The sequence below is a fragment of the Hermetia illucens genome, chromosome 4 (genome assembly GCF_905115235.1).
Source record: "Hermetia illucens chromosome 4, iHerIll2.2.curated.20191125, whole genome shotgun sequence".
In the NCBI taxonomy this organism is placed as follows: Eukaryota; Metazoa; Arthropoda; class Insecta; order Diptera; family Stratiomyidae; genus Hermetia; species Hermetia illucens.
Genome location: NC_051852.1, coordinates 64,130,574 through 64,157,061, shown reverse-complemented (window position 1 = coordinate 64,157,061; position 26,488 = coordinate 64,130,574). Strand labels below are relative to the sequence as shown.

At 44.3% G+C, this 26,488-nt stretch overlaps 1 protein-coding gene across 3 annotated transcripts in view; it reads right to left on the bottom strand.

The window, feature by feature from the left end:
* The window catches only part of LOC119655302 (oxysterol-binding protein 1-like), a 358,882-nt gene that overhangs the window by 272,151 nt on the left and 60,243 nt on the right, over positions 1-26,488 (bottom strand). The window lies entirely within an intron of this gene.

Here is a 26,488-nt window from a genome sequence, read left to right as displayed (position 1 = left end):
GTTGGAACGCAAACAATCCATTCCAAGCCTGCACTTAAGTACTTAGGTGTAATGATTGACCAGAGGTTAAATTTCAGATAGCATGTGGAGGGTGCAGCAACCAAAGCATATAACATCGGAGCGCTGGTTGCGAGAATGCTACCAAATATAGGTGGCTCAAGGTCGAGTCGTCGACTCCTTATTTCGAGGGTGGTCAGTTCGATCCTACTGCATGCAGCCCCGGAATGGGCAGATGCACTGGAAAATATAGCAAATATGAGAAAGATTGGAGCTGCGTATCGCATAAGAGTACTCTGAACATGTTCCGCTTACAGAACAATATCTAATGAAGCAGCTTGCGTGATAGCAGGAATGGTCCCGATTGAGATTCTGGCGAAAGAAATACAACGACTTTACGACCGAACGTACCTCACCGGAGAATCACCTGCCCGTCGGCGACAGTTCGCGCGAACTGAAACTGTCGCGGAATGGCAAGAAAAGTGGAACGAGTCAGAGAAAGGCCGCTGGACTCACAAAATCATATGGGAGATCCGGAAATGGATCGAGACACCCCACGGCGACGAAGGTTTCGACCTAATTCAATTCTTGAGCGGACACGGAGGCTATCGAGCATATCTGTATCGATTTGGGCTAGATGATTCCCCATATTGCCCAAAGTGCCCAAATATTGCAGAGGACGCAGAGCACGTCTTTTTTCATTGCCCCAGATTCGAAGCCCAAAGGGCTACATTAGAAGCTACAACCGGGGAGCACTTTACACCCGAAAATATAATGGAACTTATGGTGAAAGCCAAGGGGATATGGACCTTTTTCATGGAGAACATTCTGAAAACTATAAAAAAAAACGACGAAACAACAGACAAGGAGGAAGAGCTGGGTGCGTTTGGGCGGAGCACAAAGATGCGTCGTTCACCGCAGCGACCAGTGAAAGAGGCAACGAGGGCTGATATACCCGATGAGACACCGGGGCGCCCAAATAAAGAGGAAGCCTCATCAAGTGGTGCGACTGACCGTGTGGGGATGGCAACTCCATTACCTTGCAGTGACCCTGTCCTGGAAGTAAGCTCAGTGAGAAACGCTAGTCCGGAGCAGATGGATTTGGACACAAATCGAGTGGAAATGCATTCGACCGTCCTCGCTAGAGCCGAAGAGGAAAGGCTCATCCGAAAGTGCGCAGCAGTGGTGAAACGTATGCGGTCGGCAACGTTCCTTCAGAGAAACGTCAGCAAAGGCGTCAAAAACGGGCTGATGGAACTGGAGGAACTACTGGACCGCATTTCCTTTTATAGACGCGCGTGGAGAGCAGCGGAAGACGATTGTAGAGCAGAAACAGTCGCACTCCCCGCTGAAAATGCTGCTTGCGTCAAACGGACCACAGATAGCCCTCTGCAAAGTGAACAGGGGAAAAAGCGGAAAGAGGACGACGTGCCTGATGGAGACTTTATCGAAGTAGTCTCCAAGGCCCAAAAAAAGAAGGCGAAAAAGGATAAAAAGAAACAACGGACTCCGGCGCCAGAGACACGTCTGCCCAAAAACAAGGAGGCTGCCAACCCAAAGCCAGTAGCGGAAAAAACGAGGAAACGAAGAAGGACTAGACCGTCGGCTCTGCTCATTAAGCCGACGGAAGGCAAGACATTTGCGGAAGTCCTTAGTGAAATCCGCTACAGGATGAAACTCGAGGGGAACGGAGCAGAGGTGTCTTCGATACGGAAACGAGGAGTGGTGGAGTTCTCGTCGAACTGGGCCCAAAGACGACCAACAAGAGCACGTTCTGCGAAGCGGTCAAGGGGCTATTGGGGGAGAAGGCCCTTGTTTCCAGCCTAGAACCCATGTGCTCTCTGGAATTACGGGATCTTGACTGCCTCACAGAAAAGGTCGAAGTAGAAGAGGCGCTAAAGCGTGAATGTCCAGAGGTAACCAATGCCCGGGTAGGTATTACCTCTGTAAATGCTCGAGGCCAGAAGCTTGCCGTGGTGGATGTCCCCGAGCAATATGCGAGGAAACTCCTTAACGGCGGGAGAATCAAAATCGGATGGGTAGTATGCAGGGTACGAATGCGGATAGTCCCCACCAAGTGCTACAGGTGTCTCGACTATGGACACACAGCAGCAGCTTGCAAGGGTCCGGACAGGAGGACAGCATGCCGGAGATGCGGCCAAGCGGGTCATCAAGCGAAGACTTGCAAGGAAAGCGAGAGTTGTGTTCTCTGCAGGGATCGTGGCGCATCTGGCGAAAGCGTCGCACACACTGCGGGCTCGGGACGGTGTCCGATCTTCAGGGCGGAATTGGAGAGGGCTAGGGTGCGAACGCCATGATCCGCATTTTGCAAATTAACATGCACCGGAGTGCAACCGCTCACCAGTTGCTAGCGCAGTTCGCTGCGGAAGTAAATGCTGATCTAGTGCTGATTAGCGAGCAATACCGAAACAAGGACCCGTCCTCATGGTATCTCGACTTATTGGGCACCGCTGCCATCTGGGTTCGGGACGACGTTCGACTTCGTGTTCTTGCCGAAGGCCGGGGGGACGGATTTGCCTGGATCCGGTGTTTAGGGATAACGTTTTTTAGCGTTTACCTGACGCCGAATGAGTCGATTCCGGACTTTCAACGCCGGCTTGATGCTCTGGAGGACGCCGTTTCGAGCACGGAGGGACGAATCCTGGTTGGCGGTGATTTTAATGCCAGGGCTCTTGAATGGGGCATGCCTCAATCAGACTCCAGAGGGAAACGGATTCTGGAAATGGCGGCGAGAACCGGGCTCGTAATTTTAAACACCGGATCCACGCCAACGTTTCGGCGCTCAGGTTGTGAAGGAAGCATTCCCGACATAACTTTTGCGTCGGAATCTCTGGCATCATCGGTGGACGGGTGGCGAGTCCTAGAAGACTTCTCGGCAAGTGATCATCTGTACATTGCGTTCGAAGTGTTTGACGCTACTTGCCGGCGAGCACCAACACGACGTTCCCCCTGCGTGTGGAATGTCGCGAAGGTGAACATCGGAAGGTTCGTCGAAGCTCTTGGAGCAGGTAGGGCCGCACTGGGGGGCACTCCGGGGGGTGGTGGTGTCGCAGCTGACACCGTCGTAAATTCAGTGATGAATCTGATAACGACGGCGTGTGAGGCTTCCATGCCCCGGAGAGGCCCCAGGCGCGACAAGCCTTCTATGTACTGGTGGACGGCGGAAATTGCCGACCTACGGAAGGAGTGTCATAAGCTCCGCCGTTTGGCACAACGTTTGTACGCCAACGAGGAGGCATGTGCCATAAAGGCACAATATAGATCAGTAAAAAGGAGACTCCGCAGCGCTATAAATAAAAGCAAAGCTCGCGGCTGGCAAAATCTTATTAATGAGGTAAATGATGACCCGTGGGGACTTGGCTATAAGCTTGTCACTCGGAAAATCGGGGCTCTGCGGAAGCCCTGCATACTGAGCACCGACCAGATGGACCGCATTGTGCGAGCATTGTTCCCCAGACACCCTGTACGGCTTGATGTAAACAGCGCGGAAAGCGTCGTGGATTGCCCCCTTTTCACAATGGGAGAACTTGAAGAAGCGGTTCTCACTATGAAAAACAGGAAGGCGCCAGGTCCTGATGGCATCCCGGCGGAAGTTTACAAACTGGTGTTCCGCCAACGGCCAGAATTGCTGCTCGAAGCGTTCAACGCGTGCTTGAAGGAGGGCATTTTTCCTTCTCGCTGGAAAGTGGCCAGACTCGCGTTGATCCGTAAGGGTAAAGGAGATCCGGAGCTCCCGTCTGCATACCGACCGCTGTGTATGCTTGACACGGCCGGAAAAGTGCTCGAGAAGCTCATCAGGGGTAGACTCGCTGAAGCGATCCGTGCTGCCGGGGACTTATCCGCAAGGCAGTTCGGGTTTAGAACAGGGAAATCTACAGTGGATGCTGTTATGGAGGTCGTAGATGCGTTTAATCGAGCCGGGGCACACAGCCGCCGATCTCGACGGATAGTGCTCCTCATAACGCTTGATGTCAGAAATGCCTTCAATTCCGTAAGATGGACAGATATGCTGGGCACACTAGAGAACTCCTTTCACGTGCCAAGCTATCTCTTGCGGATATTGAGGGATTATCTGAAAGACCGCTCCCTGTTCTATGAGACGCTAGAGGGCCAGAGGAGGATGGAAATCACGTCGGGAGTAGCGCAGGGATCCATCCTAGGGCCGGACCTCTGGAACGCTTCCTACGATAGTCTGCTGAGACTCGATATGCCTGAAGAGTCGCGCCTGGTCGGTTATGCAGACGACGTTGCGGCACTTGTTGCCGGACGCACTGTTGAACAGGCGCAAAGCAGACTTGGCATATTGATGCGACGGGTAAGCGGATGGATGACTGCTCACGGTTTCAACCTTGCGCTGGAAAAAACCGAAGTAGTCATCCTGACCAGAAGAAGAATCCCGACCTTGCGTCCCATATCGATCGGCGAGTTGACTATAGAGTCAAAACCAACGGTTAAATACCTTGGTTTAATGCTCGACTCGAAGATGAGCTTCTTCGAGCAAATCAAAGCAGCAGCGGACAGGGCTGCAGCAGGAGTCGCGGCCTTGAGTCGGCTAATGGCGAATGTCGGCGGCCCTATATCAACTAGGAGACGTCTCCTCATGGGAGCAACGCAGTCCGTCCTTCTCTATGGTGCGGAGGTATGGGCTGATGCCCTTGACAAGGAGGTGCATCGTAAACGCCTCGCTCAAGTGCAGAGGCGGGGCGCTTTGCGAGTGGCGTCTGCTTATCGCACTGTCTCCGAACCGGCTGTGATGGTGATTGCGGGAGTGATCCCCGTTGCCCTCCTTGCCAAGGAGCGCAAAGCTATCTATCGCCGTAAGGGCGAAAACTTAAGAGAAGTGGTTGCCCGTGAAGAACGTCAACGCACCCTTAACGAGTGGCAACTTTCTTGGCAAAATGAGCCAAGGGGCAAGTGGACTGCGCGGCTCATCGACAAATTAGACCCGTGGCTGAACAGAAAGCACGGTGAGATTGATTACTTCCTTACCCAACTTCTAAGTGGGCATGGAGGTTTTCAGTCTTACCTGCACAGGGTTGGGAAGGCGCGATCTCCTGACTGTGTGTTCTGCAATAGAGTGGCGGATGACGCTGAACACACCTTTTTCTCTTGCGAGAGGTGGGACGGCCTCCGCCAGCAGCTTTATGCAGACACAGGGGAGCTCTCTCCAGACAACATTGTCAGAGAGATGCTGAAGAGCGCTGGCAGCTGGAATCGTATTGCGCATTATGTTCGGGCTCTTCTTACTACGAAGAAGATTGAACTCGACCGGCGGAGGGATCGGACGGTAAGGGGTTCCCTGAACTAACAACTCCCTTCCTCCCCTCCCCTCCCGTTGGTGAAAGGAATTCCCTGACTTGAAGGCTCCCAAAGCCGGGAGAGCGGGAGGGCTAGCCCGAAGTAATGTGTCAAACGGTTCCAGGCTAGTTCTCTGATGACAGGGAGGTGTTTAGTTGGTAGTCCGCCAGCGTGCTGTTGCGGGAGTCCAACACTCTGTGCGTAAACGCATTCACCTACCCTACTCCCAAAAAAAAAAAGGAGATATGGACCGAAGTCGAAAAAGTGATTGCAGCCATCGGAAAGAAGCTTAGGCAGGAAGAAGTCATCCGAACGAATGAACGTGAGAGGAACACGAATATTAACATGAACGCAGAATAAATTCTGATCCAGCCCTGCGACGTAATACCAAATGGGAGTCCCGTGGGGAGAGTGGAAGGAGAAGGAGGTGGTGTTAGTAGGTAAGAGTCCCACATAACCGTGTGGCAGCAGGCTGCGGTGGCTTTTGAAGCTTTCCACCTCCCATCGAAAAAAAAAGACAGACGGACAGACGGACGGACAAACGAATAGACCGACAGACGGACAGACAGACCTATGGGAGTTGCGAGATCATCCATCAGGCGGATCCCATCATGCGGATAGGGGAATGGTCCACGGATGAGTATGAATATGAACTTGTATTAATTCGAGGGTGTGCGTGCATAGGCAAGTTTATACGTAAGTGCGGTGGGTGGAAAAAAAACACCACCCTTTACCTACGGGCTATGGGAAGGTCGCCATGAATAATAAACCAATATAGACGCAAAGAATATGTATAAACTTACAGCGCAGGGCTTCGGAACCTCACTACGATTATCAGATCTCCTCCAATATTCAAGGGGAAAAGGACCTGGGCCAAAGAAACCCTGTTAATGCCAGAAAATGTGCGGAAAGAAGAATGGAGGCTTTGGAACAGAAATTCGACCTGGAAGTGTCATCCTTCAGTTTGCTTGGAACGAAAATTGTTGAATTGTTGCAATTCATCGAAGATAAACACACGCACGTATACCAAGCAATCAAGAATATGATGAGAGTCATCAGGGCTCTATATGGCAAATCGCGCGAAGATGCGAAAGATTAGAAGGGGAGTCTTAAAATTACTCCTTCGATGGTGACGTTGCCAACGCAGATGACACCCAACTGTATACTCGCAAACCGGCAGAGGAAAAAGAGAGTTCGAGAAAAGGAAGACGACCATCGAGGAAATTAGTAAGCTACCAAAAAACAAAAACGCGTGTCACCCGCTTTGAAGAAGTGGCCTAATACCTCGGTAGGCGAGGGAACCAATGTCTCAAAAGGTGCACAACGGTCACACTAAGGTTGGACCAAAGAAGCCAAAAAAAGAAGAAGGAAAGAATGAAGCACGGGCAGTATGTCCTATGCAGCCATACTAAGAACGGTGGAAGCTGACCCTAATCTCAAAGACTTGGGAGGGGACGATTTTAGCAGAATTCGTAAGAACCATAAGGGAGATCTCATGTTGGAACTGACAAGGTCTGAAGAAGGCAAATGCTGCTGTGCGTGCTCAAAAGCATGAGATCGCTATATAGTGCAAGGTCCTAGAGGAGGTCACTTCTAAGGTGGAAATTTGCACTGCCTGGGAAGAAGTTCAAGCTGCACGAGTTACAGGTGGCGTCCATTGTAAGCCTTAGAAAGATGTATGGAGGTACACCGACGGCAGACATACGACTGCCAGCAGAAGCAACGTGAAAGTTGCTGGATGTTAGGAAGGTCCGCATTGGATGTGTAGTTTGTCGCCTTAGAGAGCAAATCTCATTGAAGAGATGCTTTAAGTGTCTTTCGTACGGAAATCTGGCGAGAGTGTGCACAAGTAACGTTGATCGGTCTAGCCGATGTAGACGTTGTGGTGAAATAGTTCACATTGCTCGGGATTGTAACAAGGATCCCAAATGCATGCTGTGTGATGGAAAGGAGGGCCTGGATATGGGCATATTGTGAGAAGTGGCAAGTGTTCTGAGTGCAAAAAGACGCTAAGTGCAACGAAAAAATGACGTTGGTGCAAATCAACCTCCATCACTTTAGGATCGCGATCTGCTCTCGCAAACCACGCATCAATCATAGGTACAAGTGGCTATAATAAGCCCACTCTATAGAAACCCTAACAATAATGTATGGGTAGCCGATCCAACAGGAGAGGCGACCTTGTCGGCGTGCGTGGACTAAACCATATAGGAATGTATGAGGCAGTTCACCAATGGGTTCGTACGGGCAAACATAGATGACATATACCTCTACAGCTGCTATGCTCCTTCAAGCTTAACGTTGGCCAAATTCGAAGACATGCTGGACAGATTAGTTCTGGATGCAAGAGGAGGTAAAACAATAGTCATCGCTGGTGATTTTAATGCATGGGCCACAGAATGGGCAAGCTCACTGAGGAATGCAAGAGAGCGTTGTACCTTGGAGAGTTTCGCGCTGTTAGATATCATATTGGCTGACGATGGTCAGGTTAATACTTACCGAAAGGGCGTCCGGTTCGGTTGTGGATCTGACCTATGTTAGTCCTTCACTAGCTCACGATATTTCCTGGAAAGTCACTGACATCGGCCCAGACGGGCCGCTCAGAGAGCAATGGGTAGCATAGACTAGGAGGTGAAGCAGCGAGCTTGCAAGGGAGCTCGAAGAAACCTGAAGCTGGCTTCAAGCAACTCTGCGCAGAGGCTGATATAGATCCATAGGGAAGCGCCCACAAGGTTGTAATGGGGAGATTTGGAGATCAGGGAGCTCCACAAATTACATGTGGCGATCTCTTACTGAAAATCGTTCAGGGTTTGTTCCCTCAGGAGAACACATCTTTAGGTGTGGCTGTAGTACCCCCAGCAACGAAGGAAGAAGTAATGGAGAAGTAGGCTGGGAGACAACAAAGCGTCCGGTCGACGGCATACCAAACAAAGTCCTTAAGCTGGCCGTCAAGTCGAGGCTAGACATATTCCTAGAGTTGTTTGAGATATGAAAAAAGCGAAGGTTAGTGTTGTTACCTAAACCTGGCAAATCTCCTTCCTACAGACCTATATGTCTATTCAATACTATGTGGAAAATGTTGAAGTGAATTATCTACCACATATTGCTCGCAGCTGTAGTGAGTCTGGCAGGCTGATCAGACTGACAATTCGGCTTCCGTACGGTCAGATCAACGGTTGGCGCCATCAAACTGGTCACTGGTTTAGATAAAAAGCAATTCCCGCAAGGCGTGGCACTAGCAAGTATTGTGCTGTGATTATCCTTGACGTGAAAAATGCCAGTTGAAACCTTATAAGGAGTTGGTGGCGATTGGTGCACCCAGTTACTTAACCGCACTAATTGACAGTTACTTAACTGGTAAAGGGCTCTGGTACGACACAGACAATGGAAGCAAAAAATACATTGTCTCAGCGGAAGTTCCACAGGACTCTATTCAGGGACCTCGGTTGTGGAACATCATGTATTATGTATCAGTTGCTAGCGAGGCCCCAGTAGCGGATTATACCGATGACATACCAGTGATTGTTGTTGAAAAAGATCTGGCGGATGTGGAATTATATTCATCCGAATCAATCGCTGCTATAAAAAATTGCCTGAAAGTGTAGGTGTTGCACTCGCGAAGGATAAAACAGAGGCGGTGCTTATCACGAAGCGGCGTAAGGAAACCACTGCCCGTATCAGAATGGGAAAGCTTATCATCACTTCAACACCAGGAAAATTCCAGGAAAAGTGGTGATATATGCGAGGCTAAATTTCAAGCAGCACTTATAAAACGATTGCATCAAAGCGTCCAATATTAGCATGGTCTTGGAAAGGTTGATGCTAAATGTTGGGGGCCCGCGATGCACACGTAGACTACTTATATATATAAATATTGCTAGAGTGATGACCTCTATACTACTGTACGCAGTGCCAGTTTGGTAAACTTTGTTGCATACCGCATGCAATGCTCAAAAGATGGGCGCAGTTTATAGAAATACCGCCTTAAGGGTGTGCTGCGGTTACAGAACTATCTCGAATGAAGGGGCCTATGCATACAATCGTTAAAAAGATGGCAGCAACGATGGAAACAGGCGAAAAAAAGGTGGACGCAGAGAACGCATGGTGAGATAAATTATTATCTCACGCAGTTTCTCACGCCACATGGCGGTTACCGTAAATACCTCTATAGCGAATAGTGAATAGCGCACCCAACATTCTCAGCTGCGACGGTATTCCGGGGGACCCGGAGCATGTTTTCTTTCATTGTCCTAGATTCATTGAGGAAAGGAAGAATCTAGAGGAGACATTGGGAGGAATACGAAGACCGGAAAATATAATTGGGAAAATGCTTGCGTGTCAAGAGAACTGGAATGCAGGGAACGACATGGTAGGGTGCATTCAGTGCAGGTTGAGAGAGGCAGAGGAGGCGAAAAAGGTGTGGTTGCGGCTGCAATCGTTGGGCGAAGGGAGAGGCTAGAGCCATGTCCACTCCGCGATGAAATAATTTGTGGTGGTTCCGCGGGGAAGAGGGCAGGATTGAGGGGGTGGCTTTAGTGGGTAAAAATCCCACACGCTGGAACATGTATCTTTGGTAGATTTCCACATACGAAACGAAAAAAAGGCAGACGTGTATATATGTTTACCAGAAATATAACAATGTCGGATTCAAATAAAAGTATATCTAGGACGTGACCTTAGACCAAGAAAAGTGAAAAAAGTTGCTTCGGTATTATTAACCCAACTGGACCCCAAACTGTACATCTTTTGCACCAATATTTATATTTTTTAACCTACGCGCTGCTCAAGTCATTAGGTCACGTGCTGCGGTGGTTGCTGAAGGCAGGCCGATTATTTTCTGCTAAAAGCAGAGATGCAAATGATTTGGGAACTAAACGGACCTTCGATACCAGTTATGTATTTTCTTTTAATTTGAATTCATAAATATTATTTCTGTGTTTTTAAGGTTTTGTGTAAAACAAAATCTTATTGAAGTAAATCCACTGTCTGTCTGTCACACGCACTTTTCTCCGCAACAGCTAAACCGGTCCGAACGAGATTTGGTAGACAGATGGGAACTATGAAATTCTATGCATACAGCGAGTGACATATGTAAGTCTAGGTGGAATTTGAAGGGGGCTCCCCATATGTGCAAAGGGGGATTTTAAAAACTTTTCATTTTAGAAAACCACCCAACCCAAAAATCTGGCCATTATAGCAGCTCATACTTAGCAATTTCGCGCGAATTTACTGCTGACATTTATTCTTAGAAACTACCCAACCGAAATGTCTAAAAAAATCAGCAGGCTCGGACTATATGGTGCCTAGCCTCCGAAATACCCTCCATACCGATATCTGTCCAAATAAAGTTAATAATAGTGTATTACAATACTATAATTTTTAGTAATTAACTGGAAAACCCCCTTAAGTTCATCCTGCAGCAATGTAGGCCATAATATTGGGCACGACCCTACCAAGTTCGGTGGAAATCGCACTATCAATAACAAAGTTATAATAGGTCAAAGTTTTCGATTCTTTGCAAATTCAACGCAACATGTCAACATCACTTGAAAGTGGATATTTTCACATAATATATGCATATGTATATTACCTGCTACGTACTAATACGACAAATGCACACTTAAATGTTTTTTCAAAAGAAATACACAAAACCTTTCATACCTGAAGCGTCCAGCTTCCGGTTTCACCACTTGTTTTCTTTACTTTGAAACAAAAATGACTAGAAATCTAAATGCATACGCAATACGTGTATTTCTTGAAGGTAAGTTCAATTTTGAGAGCGATAATAATGCCGGTAATTTTTTACCGCTTTCAAGAAAAGAATAATATAACACACAACAAGCCTGACGTACTGCTAGTTGACAAGACGGGTCGCTCCGCGTATATTATTGATGTTGCTATCCCCCATAATAGCAACATTGAACGGAAATACGTGGAGAAGAAGGTGAACTATGAGCCATTGGCTCGTGAAATCAAAGAAATTTGGCGTCTCGAGCGGGTGGTCGTAGTTCCCATAATATTGTCAGCTACAGGTATTGTACCTAAATCCCTGACGGCTTCTCTTGATGTCCTGGGACTTTCGCACAGTCTGGTTCAAACCATGCAGAAGTACACCATTCTGCATACGTGCTCGATGTTGCGGGGGGTACTCGACGGATTCTCCCACTGACCTACCACTGGCCACCACCACCAGTGCCCCTTTAGTTTTTAAGTAGGTAGGATCGTCCGAGCCTAAATGCTTGGCACTTAGTGCTAGTATTAGGTAAAATCCGGCATCTGCCGAGATTGTCATAACTCGGAAATAATAATAATCGTTGGCACAACAATCCATGTTGGATCAGGGCCTTGAAGTGTGTTAGAGCCCGTCATTCAAGACCGTAACGGTACACTAGGAGGCAATGTGGTCAGCATTGCGCTCGCCCGAGATTATTACCCTGATTTGACTCAGGTACTCATTCACAGCTGAGTCGACTGGTATCCGACATCAAATCACGATACAAATTCCACTGCCACCAGTGAGATTTGAACCGCGACCTTCTGTACGACAGCCTTGCGCTCTAACCACTCAGCTATGCGGACACACGTCGCCTGAACGCCGGAGCTACAGCGGCCGTGTGGGATTCGCACCCACTGAAAACCACCCCCGGTCTCTCCAGCCTCAGCCCCGCCGGACCACCATTAAGGCACTACTTCGCGGGGTAGGTTTGCTCTTAGGCACTCGTCCTTCTCCTATTTGCGTCTTTCCTCCTTCTTTGTTCCTTCAGCAGCTCCTCCTGCATTTGGATGATTGCGGAGTCAACAGTAAGCCACTTTTCCTCGGACTCCAGCATCTCCGCAACCAAGCTTTCCGGGGTCACGCGCCTACCCAGCACCTGGTTTAAGCTCCTTCTCTCCATTGCAAATCGTGGGCAGTGAAACAGCACATGCTGTGGATCCTCCGGTATGCCGCCGCATCTGGGACAATTCGGAGAATCATTCAACGCAAAACGGTGCAGATACTGCCTGTAGGAACCACCGTGTCTTGTGAGAAACTGAGTAATGTAGTAGTTGATCTCCCCATGTTTTCGCTCAAGCGACACCCTAATGTTGCGAATGAGCCTGTACGTCAACCGACCTTTCATAGACTCGTCCCATCTGCGTTGGCAGAGATCATGTGACTCTGACCTTGCCGCATTTCTACGCTGTGGATGCCCGTCCACACGTCTTACATGGTAAACGACACTCATTTCTTTGGCCAGAATGTCAACCGGGATCATGCCTGCCACCACCAATATTGCCTCATCTGATGTGGTTCTAAAAGCACTGCAAACCCTCAAAGCTATCAGCCGGTAAACCGAGTCCACCTGCTTCCGTCTCTGAGAGCTTGCAAGCGCCTCTGCCCACATAGATGACAAGTAGAGCAGGATGGAACGCATCACCCCGGCTAGCACCAACCTCCGGCAATGTTTCGGCCCACCAATATATGGCATCATTTTTGCAAGTACCGTGGTGGCACTGAGTGCCTTTCGGCATGCATACTTTAGTAGGTGTTCCCTCAAACTCAATTTCGTGTCAATTATTACTCCCAGGTATTTGATAGCCGGCTTTGATACGACCGTATGACCACCGCCCTCCACTTTCACGGCGTTATTTTTCCTGCGGTTCGTTATTAAGCCCGCTGCCGTCTTCATGCCCGCCAAGGTTATATATGGTAGTTCTACAATACAGAGACATGGATATAGTTAAAAAAGCCCACGGACCCTCTTCCCGCCCAACCGGACCGAGGGGCAACCAACCTAAAGATGGGCTGAAGGCAACATCCAAAGGCCTGCATCACAGCGATGATGCGTTTTAACGCAAAGTGTGTGCGACCATGCGAAAATGTCGTCCCGATTGTCGCAAACACTTTAGCCAATGACGCGGAGGTTCTACACTACAGAAACATGGATCTTATATCGAAGACAGTGCGGATCAAGACTGAAACCCATTAGGTCAGATTGTTACCGGACAGGACTCTTCAGACTATAGCACAGGTTGCAAGGATAACCACTTTTTGCATCTCCATGTATAGTCCAGCCCTAAGATAGAGCGTTTCCAGCGCTTTATGTAAGTTCTGCGGGACTAATCCCGTCGCTGAAATTACTACTGGTACTACTTCGATCTTTTGTAGTCTCCAAGTCTGCTTCATATCGTCTGCCAAGGGGCCGTAGTTCCGGATTTTTTCGTGCTGTTTTTCAATAGTGTTCCGGTCCAACGGTACGGCTACATCGATTATAACGACAAGGGATCCCATTCTCTGCTTCTCAAGTTCAAAGGAGATAATTTGTTATCTGCCATGACGGTAGCCTGATGTATTTGGCTAGAGGATTGTTTCTCATAGAAAAACTCAGAAAGAGAAAGCACTTGATTGAAATGCAACGTTTTCAAATCAAGTACCCCCCTTCCTCCCTGATGACGTAAGATAGAGATCCTCAATTTTACGGCAGCTCTATTGTGCATGTTGTTGTTTGCAAGAACTACCCTTACCCGTCTATTGACAGATTCTAAATCAATATTACTCCACTGTATCACACCGAAAGTGTATACAAGGACAGGAATGGCGAAGGTTTTCATTGTCATGATTTTATTTTTCCCGTACAGCTCAGTTTTAAGGACAAGAACCAGACGCCATTCAAATTCCCCCAACAACTTAGATTTGATTATTGCCACAGCAGGTGCTGTTTCCTGCAATATGCCGAGGTATTTGTAGACGTCGTCCGAATCCATACCCTCAATTCGGATGTTATTTTGGCTGTATCCTTCGTTGTCGGTGTATTTCCCCCGAACAATTGTTTTTATGCGACATTTTTCCAAACCCAACTGCATGCTGATATCCCTGCTGAACTGAATGGTGATGTCCAGTAAGGAGCGAAGTTGGTTCTCGTCTTTGGCATTCAATTTGATGTCTTCATTGTATATTAAGTGGCTTAATGTACATTTCGACAATATGCTTACACGAAAAAACACATGATAACGGACTGCGGACTATTCAATTAGCAGGGTCACACGAAATGGTTGTTGGAGGTACCTGGTTTGCGGGGAAAGCGGTCCACAAACATACGTGGGCCTCTCCAGACGGGACCACTTTCAACCAAATTGACCACGTGTTGATCGAACGCCGCCACCTCTCAGCCTTGATGAATGTCAGAACATATAAGGGGGCCAATATAGACTCGGGTCACTATCTCGACGGCATGGTGCTCCGAGCCCGAATAACCATACCACCTAGAATCCCCTCTGACAATCAGGTGAGAGTGAACACTGAAGCCATCCACAACAGAACCCTCCGCGACACCTATAAGACGGAAATGGATGCCGCAATAACTGCAGTCAACAGAGGACCTGTAGATGAAGAATCAACAAATGATCTTCACAATCACCTGAAGATCGTTATCATTGATACGGCCACAAACATACTTGGCCCCAGCCGCAAAAGGAGTCCGAATGGCTGGTTTGACGATGAATGTAAGCTAGCAACGAAACGGAAGAATGCCGCATACCGAGTAATGTTGCATTCTCAAAGAACGCGGGCACGCGCAGAGACTTATCACGAACTCCGTCGAGCGGAGAAGGGACTTCACAGACGGAAAAAGGAAGCTTGGGAGAACCAACAAGTCTGTGAACTAGAAATGTACAGGGAGCAACCGCACCAGGCGCGGAAGTTTTACCAACAAGTCAGCAGGATGAAGCCTTATACACCTCGATGCTCATCCTGCCGAGACAAAGCTAGAAATCTGATTTCCGACAGAATGGGCATATTAGAGCGATGGGTTGGGTACTTTGATGAGCTACTGAACAACCAGAACATCGGCGAGTTGGAGGTCCCGCCAACTGAAGACGACGGACAAATACTGCCTCCACCAAGTTTAGGAGAAACAGTCCGTGCAATTCATTGGCTAAAAAATCATAAGTCGCCAGGAACCGATGGAATTACAGCCGAATTGGTTAAATATGGACGCGACTAGTTACACCAAGTGGTTCATCAACTTGTGCTCAAGGTATGAGAGAGCGAATCAATGCCTGACGATTGGCAACGAGGCATTATCTGTCCCGTACATAAAAATGGAGATATCACACAGTGCAGCAATTATAGAGGTATCAAGTTGCTGAGTACCATCTATAAGATATTCTCCACTATCTTGCTAGGCCGGATCGCCCCATACGCCCAGCACATCATTGTCCCATACCAAAGAGGCTTCACTCCAGGCAAATCAGCAACAGATCAGATTTTCTCTCTGTGGCAAGCGATGGAAAAACTGTTGGAATATGAACAACAGTTGCACCATCTGCTCACCGACTTTAAAGCCGCCTATGACAGCACAGCCAGGGTAAAACTGCACACGGCCATGAGAGAATTCGGTATCCCGACGAAATTAATAAGACTGACCAAGGTGACCCTTACCAATGTGCGAGGCCAGATAAAAGCAGCAGGATCACTCTCAAGACCATTCGACATCAACAACGGTCTACGACAAGGGGATGCGCTATCATGCGTCCTCTTTAACTTGGCCCTCGAGAAAGTGATCCGTGATGCCGAAATAAATGCAAGAGGTACGATCCTCTTCAAGTCCACCCAACTACTGGCCTATGCTGACGATATCGACATCATGGGATGAACCACCCGAAACGTACAAACTGCCTTCATCCATATCGAACGGGCGACGTGTGATGTTGGGCTGCACATCAATGAAGGCAAGACAAAATATATGGTGGCAACGTCAGCACCGAAGACGAATCAACCACCAACATCAAACCGCTCTAGTCAAACAAAAACACGAAGAAGAATAAGAATAGGAGAATACAGCTTTAAGACCGTTGATAATTTCTCTTATCTAGGGTCGAAAATCACAACCGATAACAACTACGATGATGAAATCCGCGCACGGTTGTTGTCAGCTAACAGAGCCTATTTCAGCTTACAAAGACTGTTTCGCTCGAAACGTCTCACCATGGGGTCAAAGCTCTTACTGTACAAGACTATGATCTTGCCAGTCCTCATGTATTCCTCGGAAACTTGGGTTTTTAGCAAGAAAAATTGCGAACTCTTGGCCGCGTTCGAGAGAAGAATCCTCCGAAGAATTTTTGGCCCCCTACATGAGGATGGACGATTTCGTAGCCTACACAATGACGAAATCTATGAGCGATACCATGACCGTCCGGTTGTGGATAAAATTCGACTCAATAGGTTACGGTGGGCGGGTCTGTTAATCCGTATGGATTAGGATGACCCCACCCGCAAAGTCTATAAGGGCAATATCTATGGTAGAAAAAGAAGACGAGGCAGACCCTGCCTAAGATCGAGCGATGGCGTAGGTCAGGACGCCAGACTGCTTTTAGGGATATCGAATTGGTGGACCTCGGCGCAAAACCAGGATGTCTGGAGTTCCCTATTAAGGCAGGCCTAGACCGGATACCGGTTGTTGCGCCGTTGTTGATGATGATGCCATGCTTGACTCGGAACCCGTATTTGCTTTCATGCAAAAGATGGGAGAGTGGATTCAAAGCCAAACAAAACCACAGTGGGCTTGGAGAGTCGCTTTGGAAAATGCCACGCCTGATTGGTATCTCTCCTGATGTTTGTGAGGATATCGATAGGTTCGTGCTCCAATTCTTCATTACTGTTCTCAGAAGAAGAACGAAATTCGGGTTGATTTTATACAAGCGTAACACTTGTAGTAACCACGAATGTGATACGGAGTCAAAGGCTGATTTATAATCGATGTAGGCTGTCGAGATATTTCGGTTTTGTTGGACAGCCTGCTTTACAGCTAGAGTGTCATTTATAAGCTGTTCTTTGCAGCCTTGGGAGCCTTTTGCGCATCCTTTTTGTTCCTCAGCTATCAATTTATGAACATCAAGATATTTTGAGATGTTCGCGCACAGAACTGAAGTGAAGGCCTTGTAGATGGTAAGAAGACAAGTAATTGGTCGACATTTTGAAGCGCAGGAGGCACCCTGTTCCTTGGGGATGACGAAAGTTATCCCCTTGGTGAAAAATGGTGGAACTAAATCAGGATCGGCAATCATCTGATTAAATTGATTTGCCAATATCCTGTGAGTGCTCTTGAATCGCTTCAGCCAGAAGTTGTTAATCTTGTCAACTCCTGATGCCTTCCAGTTACCTGCCTTGTCAAGGGCTGCTTCAACGTCGACTTCAGTTACGTCAGGCACGTTTACTTCGGCAACTACTAACATCATTGCTGCCGTTAACAGAATTTTGGCTGATCGTTTGGCTAGCGAGATTAGTGCTACAGAGGTTCACAGCCTGATCTACGTTGCAGCTGCTCCGGTTATTCGTCTCCAAAATCAACATCTTAGAGCGAATAACAGAGGTATGCGCAGAAGGACTTTACCGTTCTGGGTGTTTCGACTCAACAAAAGAGTCGAAAAGTTGAGAAAGGATATTGGCCGTGTGACGCAAGCACTCCTTGGAAATCCATCACCAAGAGTGCACAGATGCGTTGCGAACATCATTGGAAACAACCATCTGTCCAATGATATGCCAATCGAAGAAATCCTCGAGGTGCTGAAGCAGAAACTTGCGGTATGCTCCAATCGCATCCGTAGGCATCAAAAAAGCTTTCAGCGAAGGACAGACAACACCTTGTTCTTCCAGAACCAACGGGGATTCTACAAAAATCTCACCAACTCAGATAGGGAAAGTAACCTCGATCTGGATCAGGCAGAAGACTTCTGGAGAAGTGTTTGGAGCGAATCCAGCGGTTGAAATTTAGAAGCAGCGTGGCTCCCACACCTTATGCGTTCATGCAAGGCCCTCCCCGAAATGATCATGCCTGACGTAACTGAAGTCGACGTAGAAGCAGCCCTTGACAAGGCAGGTAACTGGAAGGCATCAGGAGTTGACAAGATTAACAACTTCTGGCTGAAGCGATTCAAGAGCACTCACAGGATATTGGCAAATCAATTTAATCAGATGATTGCCGATCCTGATTTAGTTCCACCATTTTTCACCAAGGGGATAACTTTCGTCATCCCCAAGGAACAGGGTGCCTCCTGCGCTTCAAAATGTCGACCAATTACTTGTCTTCTTACCATCTACAAGGTCTTCACTTCAGTTGTGTGCGAACATCTCAAAATATCTTGATGTTCATAAATTGATAGCTGAGGAGCAAAAAGGATGCGCAAAAGGCTCCCGAGGCTGCAGAGAACAGCTTATAATTGATACTGGAGCTGTAAAGCAGGCTGTCCAACAAAACCGAAATATCTCGACAGCCTACATCGATTATAAATCAGCCTTTGACTCCGTATCACATTCGTGGTTACTACAAGTGTTACGCTTGTATAAAATCAACCCGAATTTCGTTCTTCTTCTGAGAACAGTAATGAAGAATTGGAGCACGAAGCTATCGGTATCCTCACAAACATCAGGAGAGATACCAATCAGGCATGGCATTTTCCAAAGCGACTCTCTAAGCCCACTGTGGTTTTGTTTGGCTTTGAATCCACTATCCCATTTTTTGCATGAAAGCAAATACGGGTTCCAAGTCAAGTATGGCATATTGTCGAAATGTACATTAAGCCACTTAATGTACAATGAAGACATCAAATTGTATGCCAAAGACGAGAACCAACTTCGCTCCTTACTGGACATCACCATCCAGTTCAGCAGGGATATCGGCATGCAGTTGGGTTTGGAAAAATGTCGCATAAAAACAATTGTTCGGGGGAAACACACCGACAACCAAGGATACAGCCAAAATAACATCCGAATTGAGGGTATGGATTCGGACGACGTCTACAAATACCTCGGCATATTGCAGGAAACAGCACCTGCTGTGGCAATAATCAAATCTAAGTTGCTGGGGGAATTTGAACGGCGTCTGGATCTTGTCCTTAAAACTGAGCTGTACGGGAAAAATAAAATCATGGTAATCAAAACCTTCGCCATTCCCGTCGTTCTATACACTTTCGGTGTGATACAGTGGAGTAATACTGATTTAGAATTTGTCAATAGACGGGTAAGGGTAGTTCTTGCAAACAACAACATGCACAATAGAGCTGCCGTAAAATTGAGGATCTCTATCCTACGTCATGAGGGAGGAAGGGGGGTACTTGATTTAAAAATGTTGCACTACAATCAAGTGCTTTCTCTTTGTGAGTTTTTCTACGAGAAACAATCCTCTAGCCAAATGCATCAGGCTACCGTCATGGCAGATAATAAATTATCTCCTTTGAACTTGAGAAGCAGAGAATGGGATCCCATGTCGAATGTTACTTCAGTCCAACAGAAGATCGACATGTGGAAAGAGAAACCCATTCACGGAGGTCATATCAAAAATTTGTTGCTGTCAGGCATTGACATCGAAGCATCCAACAAACGGTTGACAAATGGTGTACTTTTTTATGAGACCGAAGCATTCCTAACTTCAATTCAGGATGCTTCGCTCTCAACAAAAAATTATAAACGGTACATTCTTCACGACTCCTCAATCACCAACTCCACCAACAACTGTGAAGAGGAGACCGTCCAGCACATAACATCTGCTTGCAGGATGTTGAGCAGTACCGAGTACACCAATCGTCATAACTCCGTCTGCAAGATTCTCCATCAAAACCTTGCGTTGAAGTATAACTTAGTGGCAACCTACCATCCTTACTATAAGTATACTTCGCAGAGAATCTTGGAAAATGATCGGGTCAAACTACTGTGGGATCCTACTATTGCCACTGACCACAGTGTTAATCATAACAGACCCGATCTCGTTCTGCTTCTGAGGGAAGAACGAGCGTGCTTTATAATCGATGTAGTCGTACCGTTGAACCGGAACACTGTTGAAAAACAGCACGAAAAAATCCGGAACTACGGCCCCTTGGCAGACGATATGAAGCAGACTTGGAGACTACAAAAGATCGAAGTAGTCCCGGTGGTAATTTCAGCGACGGGATTAGTCCCGCAGAACTTACATAAAGCGCTGAAAACGCTCGATCTTAGGGCTGGAATATACATGGAGATGCAAAAAGCGGTTATCCTTGCAACCTGTGCTATAGTCCGAAGAGTCCTGTCCGGTAACAATCTGACCTAGTGGGTTTCAGTCTTGATCCGCACTGTCTTCGATAAAAGATCCATGTTTCTGTAGTGTAGAACCTCCGCGTTATTGGCTGAAGTGTTTGCGACAATCGGGATGTAGCAATACATTTTCGCATGGTCGCACACACTTTGCGTTAAAACGCATCATCGCTGTGATGCGGGCCTTTGGATGTTGCCTTCAGCCCATCTTTAGGTTGGTCGCCCCTCGGTCTGGTTGGGCGGGAAGAGGGCCCGTGGGCTTTTCTAGTTACATGTAATGCTTACTCTATACAATAAACATCAATGACTCATAATAAGATAAGACTGAATATCCAATACTTGAAGCATAAACAAGAAATCGTGGCAATATCAAATAACATAAACACCTTCAGAGACTAAGGAATATAAAATGCATATTCAACAATGAGTCATTGAAAGAATAGAGTTACTGGGAAAAATCAGATAAGGAAAGATCGCAAGATCAGCAGTTTGTGCGCTTTGTTAGAAATAGTATTTAAGTAACAATTGTTCTAAACATAAGTTAGTTCTAGAAAAACTTCGAAAGTGTAAAGAGCGAATAAAGGTTATTTCTATAACTCTGTTGTTTTTTTTTTACTCGAGGGAATAGACAACATAAGTGGGGCAGTCGTGCGATTTTCAGTTTCGGTTACCACTAAGCGAAAAGCAAGGTAACAAACGCGAACGTGAAACGAAACGTGAAAATTCGGTAGTGACAATTAGTTTTGGTACAGCACCTGGTTGGGCGAGTACGCCTACAGGAGCGCAAAACTAACAAACAAACAACCCTAATAATAGGGCAACCTATCCAAAAATAATAACTAAAAAATCAGTTAACAAAAATAGGGTTAGCATTGCCACAGGAGAATATTCCGGATATTCCCTGCCAACCAGGTTAGAAGAAAACTGAGTAGGAATAAAATAAAATAAACACAATAACACCAATAGTGATTATTAGTGCTACTAACTTCAGAAAGCATCTGGTGGGGCGAGTACGCCTACGGGAGCAGTGAAGTCCAATTATAAATTCAGTTTATCGAGAGCATTACCGTTACCAGCGGATCTCGACCTTGTAGATCCAGGTAATGTAAATCTACACAAAAGTACCTTTACCGAAACCCTTCACCAACCCAAAACACCGAAATGAGGAAGAATTAATAAAACACAATAACACCAGATGATTATACAATCAAATCACCAAACAAAATTAAAAATGGCATTACATTAAGTTCAGGGACAACAATTCAATCACACAGTATTCGAAGGAGACAAACAAGCCTTACATATGTGGAAAAAATTCTACAAATGGCAGAAATAGGAGACGAAAGAAACTTTGTATATGGAATCCTCATCCAGCGAATAAAAGGAACAACACAAAAACTATATTTAAGTTTACCTGATAAAGATTGGTATTCTGTAAAAAATAGATTTAGACAAGAATTTGGAGTATCAGATTCATACGAATTTTTACTACTCAAATTAGCAAAAACTACCAGTTATAACGAAAAACAAAAAAGAAATTACTCTATATACGAAACTTATAACAGGCTATTAAATATAAAAAACACATTTCATTTAAAATATGAAAAAGCTCCCAACACATTAGAAGCGCTTGCCCATAATCATAAAAACGTAGACAAGATTACAGAAGCTTATAATTATTTAAAGGAAACAGCAGACAGAATTGACTCGACAGCAATAAAACAAGACTTTAGACCATACAAATATAAACCAAAGAACAACTATAATAACTCCATAACTCCCTCTATCAAAACCCATATAAGACTGTAGACATCAAACTAGAAATTATTTACCCAAAATAATAATTTCATACCTAAGCAACATACATTCCAAAATACGAGAACAAATACCAACTACTATTACCATACCATACCATACCATACCAATTAAAGAAAAGCAGACAAAACCCATATAACAGAAACTCCCGACGCAAGTATGCGAACTCAAATAACTAATCCCAAATACATATCAGAATATACCCCTAGACCAAATTCAGACCCCAGAAATGGAAGTCACTTTTCAAAAATGAATACCCAAACCATCCAATCAGAACAAAATTTTCAGGACTTAGCTTCGGAACAATACCTTTACCAATCATAATCCTTTCCATCAACAACGAAGTGATACCAATACTGATAGATACAGGCGCTACACATCCAGCCTAGCCCTATATTGCTTGCAACAATTCAAAAGAATGAAACTAGATACCCCAATAATAATAAACGGATTAGGAGGAAATTTCAATGTACAATTTAAAATAAAGATGGAGATGCCCAAAGAATTCAACATACCATCCAACCATAAAATTATATGGAATATAATAACTTCTCAGAAAAATAATTTAGGGGAATAATCGGTCAAAATCGACTTCCCCCATTAGGAGCAATCATCGATATAGCTAATGGCACAATAGCCATAAACTGGAACAAATTAAAGTTCAATTAGGAAAACTTATCTTTTGAGGAACAACAGTCCCTCACCAAAATCCTAAAAAAATTCAGCAAACTCCTATACAAGGATGGAGAATCATTAACAGCTACCTGCCAAACTAAATATAAAAACAAAACAAAATATGAGTAGTATACCTAGATGATATACTAATCTTTGCTACTTCCCTGGAGGAAATGGAACAAAACACCCAGAAAATATTTTCAAAACTCCAAGAACACAACCTGAAAATACAGATAGACAAGTGTAAATTCTTACGAAAACCACTGAATTTCTAGGACATATATTGACTCCGGACGGAATCAAACCAAGCACAAAAAACATTGAAACAATCCAAAACCTGAAAATGCCAAAAACCCCGAAACAAATTCGATAATTTCTAAGAATAACAAGATACTATCGTAAGTTCATTCAACATTATGCTAGAATCGCAATCCCCGGATGCACTAAAAAACAAAAATATAATCAATTCTGACGAACCCAAATTCATAAATGCCTTTGAGAAACTCAAATCTATGATAACAAATTATCCAGTATTAAAATATCCAAAATTCACAGAAAAATTCGATTTAACTATTGACGCTAGCAATAAAGCTATTGGAGCAGTACTCTCTCAAAAAGGACACCCCATTTCATATGCTTCACGAACGTAATTACAGCACCATAGGAAAAGAACTTCTGGCCATTGTATGGGCAATAAAATATTTCCGACCATACCTGTACGGCACAAAATTCAATATCCCAATAGATCACAGGCCCCTAGTTTTGCTTCATAACCTTAAAGGTCCCGATTCAAAAATTCTAAGAAGGAAAATCAAGTTTGATAAGTATAATTTCAATATAAATTACGTCAAAGGTAAAGAAAATCAAGTCGCTGATTTCTTAAGCCGCATAAACACGAGTAGAAACGAAATCTATTACCAAAGCAACGTCCCTTCAGACTTAGCAACCATCCATTCAGGCAAAGATGATCATATCCCCATTAGTGAAAGAATTGTAAACACCTGTAAAAATCGAATTATAATAGTAAGAAAAAAGCAAAAAAAAACTAAAAATAATTAACAAGAATAGACATATATTCATTGATGAAACAGATCTCGAAAACGTAGACCTAGTAAAATAAATTTTAAAACGAGGCATACCAGAAAATTCAAAAATTGCTATATACAGTGAACTAAATAAACTACTCAGAATATAATAAAGTTCAAGAAGAAATAATAAAACTATTCAGTAATAATAAAAAGCTGAAATTCATAAAATACAGTAAGCGAGCAATTGATCTCCTAGATCAAGAGCAAACACTCAGAATCATTAAGCACGATAAAAACCATCTAGGCACCAACAAGACATACCTAGAATTAAAAAATAAATACTACTTCCAGAAACTAGAAAAATTGATAAATGAATATGTAGACCATTGCGAAACATGTGGAAAAACAAAGTATGACAAGAAACCATACAAAACCAAGTTTGAGATATCCGAGACCCCTGAAAATGTAAACGAAATAATATACATCAACCTGTATATGAATAAAAATAAAACTTTTTTTACAGCAATGGATAAATTTTCCAAATTTTTATATGTAAAATTTACCATCGGCAAAAACGCAGTAACCTTACAGAAATTAATGCAAGAATACATAACAATAATGGGAAAACCAAAGAAAATTATAATGGATAATGAATTCGACATAATAACCTTACAACAATGGCTTAGATACAAGGACGTCGATGTAAATATTACAGCACCTGAATCACACACTGAAATAGTGGATATTAACAGATTACATAACACCCTTACAGAAAAAATTAGAACACTTCAGGAACTAAACAAACAAAAAGACTTAGAATTAATAGTATTAGAAGCAGCAGAAGCTTATAACAACACAACCCATTCCACAGAACATAAACCAGTAGAAATCCAATTTGGACACATAAATAAAGACAAATTACTTGAAAAACTGAAAAACAAAAAAGACAAATGGATTGATAAACTCTACAAGAAACGCGAAGACATACCAGACATAAACAACAAACAGTTATTCATCAAACAAACAATTAGACGAAAAAACGACCCATTATACAAACTTCAGGAAATAGACGAAAACGAAAATGATCAAATAATCCGACAAAAAGACAACAAAAAAATAAAGTTCGATCGTATAAAAAGAAAAACTAAATAATTTAGAGATAAAGAAGAATTATTCTCCCAACAATAAATAGAAGAGACTAATCCTAAATACCCCATAGAAAAATTCGGACTATCCCTATACGAAAACGATTTACAGACCCTTGATAAAGAAAACTGATTGAACGACAACATAATAAATCTCATAAACTCCCCAAAATTCTAATTTTCAATACATTTTTCATCAACAAACTCATAAAAGACGGATACAATTCAATCAGAAGATGGACAAAAAACGAAAACATTTTTGAATACAACCTCGTCCTAATACTCCTCATGTAGGAAACAACCACTGGACTTTGATAGTAATAAATATCAAAACCAAAACAATTTCTAACTACGACTCATTAGGAAACAACAATAACTACACCCTATTAAAATTACAAGATTACCTCAAATCAGAATCTCTTCACAAATTAAAACAAGAACTAACAGAAAACTATATTACCATCAACGAGATAAACATTCCACAACAAAATAACAATTACCATTACGGAATCTACACCCTTAAATTTGCATAACTAATAGCCCAGAATAAACGATTAGCATTCACACAGAATAGCATACCCCTGTTCAAAAAACAAATAAAACAAAACATCCTCAACCAAAAAATACCCTAAAAAACTCCATTCACCGAGGACTTCTATCATTACAGACAACGAAGCTCCTGATACTACTTCATCTATGGACGATTCAACAAACCCTATCCCTATTAACTGTCAAAAGAATTTAAAGCGAAACAGGATACGCGGAAATCAGAGGAGAAAACATCCAACTAGTAGAAGACTATAAAATCCTTATACACAAAATTGATCTAAAATATATACAAATTGCCATCTCAGAATTACACCAGTCACATCAGCTAACAAAAAACCAGCATAGACAAAATATAATTAACCAAGAAATAACGGATTTAGAACAGCAACTTTATATCTATATCCCAGCCCAATGATGCCACAGACATCAAACCAATACCCACCAACCCCATATCAATACAACAAAAAGGAGAAACAACCCCTAAAAATAATTTTATACCCAATATTCAAACTTCCACTACTCCTACACTAACTATTGACAAAAGAGATTTCCTTTGCGATTCATCATTCAAGCAACTTTATGTGAGAAAAAGGAAAAGGAAAGACTAGAAAAACAGCATAAAGTATTTTGTAACAACATTCACACATTCACACAATTTCTTTACCCTTGAATCCTATTATGAAGCAAAAGGAAAATGCAAACAGTACAATCGAACTAAACGTGGCATGTTAAATCCTGTTGGAACAATTTATAAATGGATCTTTGGCCTAATGGATGCGGACGACAGACAAAATATAGAAAGACACATGGACATAATTGACAAAAATAACCATCAAATAATTAATAGAGTAAATCAACCAATTTCAATCAATAATAGAATCGAAACACAAATTCAAAAACTAATAAATACGATA